Source organism: Alligator sinensis, unplaced genomic scaffold (assembly GCF_000455745.1).
Source record: "Alligator sinensis unplaced genomic scaffold, ASM45574v1 scaffold737_1, whole genome shotgun sequence".
Lineage (NCBI taxonomy): Eukaryota > Metazoa > Chordata > Crocodylia > Alligatoridae > Alligator > Alligator sinensis.
The window spans coordinates 1,412,447-1,419,153 of NW_005841930.1; positions in this window are offsets into that span (position 1 = coordinate 1,412,447).

Consider the following 6,707-nt stretch of genomic DNA (forward strand, 5'->3'; position numbering starts at 1 on the left):
GCCACAGCCAAATGTGGCAGGATCTGGCCACGGTTGCCCGGCAACACCTGTCCTGTCCACCGACCAGGTCCTGGGCATGACCACTAAAACTGTACCCCGCCAGGGTAGGGAGGCCTGGTGGGACTGCTGGTGGCGCGGCAGCCCCATAAATGCCAGGATCAATGATCCCTTGGTGAAAGGCAGGTAGGAGGTGCCATAACCTCCAGCTAACGCACGCATGCACAAAGTCCTGGCTGGGGAACGCCCAAATCTGTCATGGCTTTGACAGGCCTGACCTGACGCTTGCTGACTGCAGTGCAATTGTGAGGCTCCCAGTGAGCTCAGCTTAGCTGCCCGGGATGCCAGCTTTAGGGTTGAAAACCCCTTTGTCAGGCTGAGGAAGTACCTGCAGGTGGTCCTGGATGGAAGGAATAGTAAAGAAGCCAGAGGCTGGCCTGGCCCGCAATGCAGGCAAGAAAGCCAGTCAGTGAAAATGGAAAAGGAGGTGTCAGGAGGGGAAGGACAGGCTGGGATGGGGGTGGGGGGGAAAGGGGGATGTAGCAACGCAGGTAAAAGTGCAGAAGTCCCTGGGGTGTCAGATGTCCAGCAGGTCGCAGTGTGCCAGAACTCAACTGTGTATACTGAGTCCATGAGTTTCTGCACCTACTACCTAGGAGGCTGATGAAGTACAGTTCATAGGCCCAGCTCTGAAAAGTGGTTTGCATTGTAATTTTTTCCCTATCAGGATCAGGCCTGAGAGACTGGAGGCAGAGTGTTTTTTTTGGTGAGGAATGTGCCCTCACAGGTAGTTGGGTTTTGTTGTTTTCGATCGATTCTGGTGTGCAGCTTGTGGGGGTACTGGAGATAGTTGGCAGGTTTTGTGTTTTGAACTGTAGGAAGTTGGCTTCAGTTCTGGTGATGAGGTTAGGTGGTTTGTACATTCAAACAAGCACTTCTCAGAGCTCCGGATCAGATCACTGCCATCTGAAGCAGCTGGATCAGAAGCCAGATAGGATCGCTGCCAACTCGCGCAGCCCTTCTAGGGATACCTTAAGGTTGACCCTTTCTACTAATGTAGACATAGCCTCAGACTTCAAAATGTGATTCAACCATCTGTATCACTCAAGTTTGCAACAGTAACTGGAGTACATCTAAACCCTTTAAAAACCTGGGCTTTAATATTTATACTCACTCATTTCCATCTGCTTCATTACCATCCTATGTCCACTGAGAAGCAGGGAATTTTTCAGCAGCTTAAAGCTGAAGGCCAGAGGAAGATTTGAGAAATCAAAAACAAATTCTAGGAACAAAAGGCGAAAGAAATCCAACAATTTGTTGACAATCATGACATACGGAGCTTCTTCAGTGCAATCAAGGCTGTGTACAGGCCAAGCTCTTGCAAACTCACCCCGTTTAGAACTGAATACAGCAGAATACTCCACAAAGACAAGTCCATTAAAAATGACTAGAAGGAGCACTACCAAAAGCTCCTGAACCAAGATTCAACAGTGACTGATGAAACCATTGAATCCATCCTACAGCATCCAGTAAGGGAAGCAGTTGCCAGTCCACCAACCTCTGAAGAAGTCCAACAGTTGATAAGACAGATGAAGAACACCAAAGCATCTGGGCCTGATGGCATAGCAGCTGGTCTTCAAAGTTGCTAGGGAAACTATGACCAACAAGCTCCACACAGTGTTTCTCAAAATCTGGAACACTGAGGAAATTTCTGCTAAGCTAAGGAATGCCAATACTGTCACCATTTTTTAAGAGAGAGAGAAGTTTGACCAAGGAAACTATCAAAGTATCACCCTCCTCCTCATCACTGGAAAGATCCTTGCTCAAATTCTGCTGAACTGACTGCTCCCTCTTGCTGAGGAATTCCTTCCTGGGTCTCAATGTAGCTTCAGACCATCAAGAGGCACCATGGACATGATTTTTGCTGCCTGGCAGATCCAGGAAAAGTGCTAAAAACAACACCAGGAACTGTATATGGCCTTTATTGATTTGACCAAAGCCTTCAATTCTGTTAACCGTGAGGCTCTGTAGAAAAACTTATCAAAGTTTGGCTGCCCAGAGAAATTTATCACTATCCTAAGACTCCTTCATGACCAGATGACTGCTTCCATCCATGCACTGGCTCTGCTGCAGAGCCCTTTCCCATTTGAACTGGCGTCAAGCAGGGCTGCATGATCGTACCAATTTTGTTTTCCATCTTTCTTGCAGTCATCAAAATGCTCATCCATGACTATCTGCCACATTGCATTGATATTGAGTACAGGATGGATGGGAACTTTTTTCAATCTCTCCTACCTCCATGCCAAAACCAAAGTTACTTCAGCTTCTATTGTGGAACTTCAATACACCGATGATTGTGCTGTTGTTGCACATACAGAGGAGGGCCTACAAATGGCTCTTAACTGCTTCTCTCAAGTATACCAGTGCCTGGGACTGACCTTTAACATCAGAAAAACAAAGGTGCTTCACCAACCTACTCCAGGCCATTCAACTCTTGCAGCAAAGATCCTCATTGCCTGTCAGGAGCTGGAGAATGTTGAATAGTTTGCATACCTCAGCAGCCATCTTTCAAAGAAGGCCAACATTGATGAGGAGATCTAGTACAGGATCCAATGTGCCTACTCTGCCTTCAGAAGACTGAATCATCATGTGTTCAACAATCACGACATCAGGACTCAAAACAAAGCTCCTACTATATAAGGCTGTGGTAATCCCAACTCTTCTCTATGGCTGTGAAGCTTGGGTGACCTATAGGGACCATCTGAAAAGCCTGGAATGCCATCACCAGCACTCCCTCCAGAAGATCCTTGGCATAAAGTGGGAGGATCATCACACAAATGCCAGTGTCCTCACCAATGTTAACACCACCAGTATGGAAGCACCGATTGTTCAGTATCAGCTACAGTGGACAGGGCACTGTGTGCACATGCCTAATGCACATTTACCAAAACAACTTCTATACTCCCAACTCAGCCAAGGACAAAGGACATGCAGGGGCCAGAGGAACCGTTTCAAGGACACCCTGAAGGCAAACATTAAGAAGTGTGGCATTGACACCACAAATTGGGAAGACCTAGCCTGGGACAGGGCTACGTGGCAGCACATTGTGAGAGAAGGTACATCATACTTTGAGGAAAACAGTCTCACCCTGGAGGCATAAAAATAACAAAAACGGAAGGAAAGGAAACATGAGTGATAAATCTGTGGTCTGACTCTCCTTTTAACCACCACCTGTGACATTTGCCAGAGTCTGTGGCTCTAGAATTGGCCTTCTTAGCCATCAATGGACTCATTTACAACCCTTTATTTGCCTCATGGGAGTGATCATCCTCAACCATGAGGGATCACTACCACTGCCACCAATGACAATACTCACTCATTACCATCTGCTTTTACCACATGCTCAAATTCAGCTTTAATTTACTTCTGCCCTACTGCCACACATTTATGTATTTTGGAGGTGCATTATCATGCCTGTTCCAGGACAGAGACCACCTGGTGTCTGAAAGGCTGGAATAGGAAGTGTCATATGTACTTTGTGTTGAATAGCTCTGTGCAAATACAGATGACCAAGCAGATGAATAACTTGTCTACAGAACAGAATGCAAAAGAAATTTTAAAATGGGCTGAGGTGTTTGAGCAGCTGGGATGCCCTGTATTTTGTCCACAGGGGCTCATTCAGTGAAATAATTTTAGCTTTTGGTTTCTAGTCCTGGCTGCTTACTTATTTTATATATGCTTCCCATAACTCTTGCACTCTGCCCCACATATATGGAGCACACTTCAATGCTGCATCTCCTGAAAGGCCTGGCACCCAGGAGGAATAATAATGTTGGGGAACAATGGGAAAACACACTAGGGATACATCTATAAGGTGGCCTAAAATATGCTCATCTTAGTTATTTTACATGCATTGCAATATTTCTACCTTTTTTTTTAATTGGATGTGGAAATCAATGTGGCAGAATATATTTGGCTCAAGTGAAATAAGCGTGGAGCAGCTTTTCTCATCATAGTCTGACTAGGGAGAGGTAGTGAACCAGTCAGCCATCGACTACACTAGCTTGCTCTCACAGCTATGGGTTAATGAGGCTTGGACTGTTCACTGCTTGCAGAGTACACAGTCAGCTGCTTCTCAGTTGAGAGGCACGATTAGGATAAATGTTTTAGTATGGCAGCTAATCATGCATTTTATGAGACATGCAAAGCTTCTGCAGAGGCTCACATGACTCTCTCAAAAGGTTTCTATTGTTAATTCTAAAAGGAAACAGTAAAGCAACTTCCAAAATTCCCATGCTATTTACACATTAGTTTGTGCGCCAGCTAAATACATTCCCACTGGAAATAAAAACAAGGTCACAGCCAATGTTTTAACCAAACCTTCCTCCATGGGAGGAGCAGACATAGAAAAGGGGTTGTATTTTTTCCGCAGCTCAGATCTACACCATCAGTGCTGGTGTTTTTTTTATTAGTAGTAATATTATTTTTATTATTTCTAGCAGGTATTTTATTAACCTGTTTTTAAAAGACCCAAGTTACGCATTGATGCTCTCCCACCCACCCCTATCTCCAGGTTTATTTTGGCACAGGATAACTGTGAAGGGAAAACTCAACTGCTCAGCCTAGATGAAAAAACATAATGTCCTTCTAAAAACTGAGAAAGCTTCTTAACCTTTACAACTCCGGCTGGGCCTGGCACTGTTTCACACCAGCTGATCTGGCCAGTTCCTTTGCATATGAAACATAAGACCGCTGTGATAAAGAGAAGGAACTTGTGCTGAGAGGAAGAGCTGATTAAGAAGTGCTGCATCAAGAGAACTGACCCATCTTCCTCCAGCTGGGAATTCTATTTCAATCATTGGCCTATGTGAGAAAATTGTTCTACCTTTCCCAGCCATCAGGATAGGCCCCTCAGTCATAAGGAGAAAGCAACTTAGAGTATGCCTGCAGAATATCTCCAGCACGTACTTTTGGGTCTATCTTCCATAACAAGGAAGAATTCCTTCTTTCAGTCTCTCTTTAATGGGCTGTAAAAGGAGGACTGGAGTGAAGGCGCTAACTAATGTAATTCTTATTCCATCCCAAAACACATTGGGCTCTAAAAGTAAAGAATGATAAGAATTTCCAGCTTCTTTGTTGTACATGATGAAAAACCAATGTAAAATTCATTTCACTTCATACAAACCTGTGTGTATGTGTTATATTAAATACATTCAAGTGAAGCTTAGCCAAAACTATCAAATCCTGTGTTCTGTTTCACAGCACCTAAAAGATGCTACAATATGTAGGTTTGCAAGGGCCTTTTCTGTATATTGCATCATATTCATTTGCTGTATAGGGCATGGTTGAAGAGGAAAACATGAAAACTGTTTTAAAGACAACGGTCTTAACCTGAATTGTGGCCTGGCCTAATGCTCTGGGATCCAGGAAAGCCAACAGGGGATTTAAAAAGAGGAAGGAAATGCTGGGGATAAAGTACAAGAGTCTGCCTTGTGTCCTGCAGAAGTTAACATTTCCCTTTGTTCTCTATAAATGGGTCACTGACTACCAAAAAGATTGCAAAATTCTCAATATTTTTTTCTATTCAAATTGAGCAAACGCCTGTGGCCCTGTTTATTCTGTTCCATCTAAATTCTGATTTCATCTGCTCTGGAAGCCCCGATGGTCACTGGATAACTAGTGAAAAGGTGGTATCACAAAAGAATGAAAATTGAAGAACTGCAAAGGAGAAAAATTGGTTTAAATGTCTTCAGTCAGAATCTACCTTGTGCCAAGTTTGCACTTAGTGCTCTAGGGGTCCTCAGCTGCCATTCATAGAGTTGGAACCGCCAAAGGGCTGTTCTAAAATAAGGTACCATAGGGTCCAATACATTAAACCCCTTTCCCCTATCAGGTTGATCTTCATATCACTAAAATATTCCCTATCCAGAATAAATGTGGATGTGGGAGATGTTATAGATTTAATTAATCCTGCTCCATACTGCCTGAGCATTTCCTTTGTTAGGGCACCTACTACATTGAGTGCGCACTGATAAGGAAGCACAAAAGGTGAAGACAGAAGTAACATTTTTCATGCAGTCTGGCCCCTGAAAGCACTCTACAGCTGTAACTTAACACACATGCATGGCTGCAGAGCGCTTTTAAATTGGGCAAGCGTACAAAACATTAATCCTTGTCAAATCACATATTAGATTAAGGCACTCTGCTTTAGAGCGCCTTGGGGAACTTGTGTTCCCTTGAGGGTTCGTTTTTCACGCAGGGGTGGGGCTGTCAGTAGGGAGGGAGTGGGAAGTGAGAAGCACAGAGCTGCCAGCTTGCCTGGCCTGAGCTGGAGGTGGGAGAGAACGGGGTTGGGGGTGAAATGGAGGCCCCGACCTCACAGAGCCCCCCCACCTACCATGTTTCCCACCCCCCACTGGCCTCCACCCCAACCCAACAGGCAAATGTCTGTTGGATCAGGAGTGGATAAAGGGGGGCTCTAACTTGTAGTCCTTTATGTAAAGCGCCATGAGTTAAAGTGTGGGCCTGGATGTCTGTAGGCGCCCAAACAGTTGCAGACAGGAATAAGAACCTTGGTCTTTGCTTTTTAGCATTTACCTGATACCTAACAAAAACTTAAGAGAAAAGATATCTTTGTTAAGGATTCAACATTCCTTTCCCTTTAATTAGACGTGGATGCTCACGAGACTTTTCCTCAGGTAAGCGCTCTC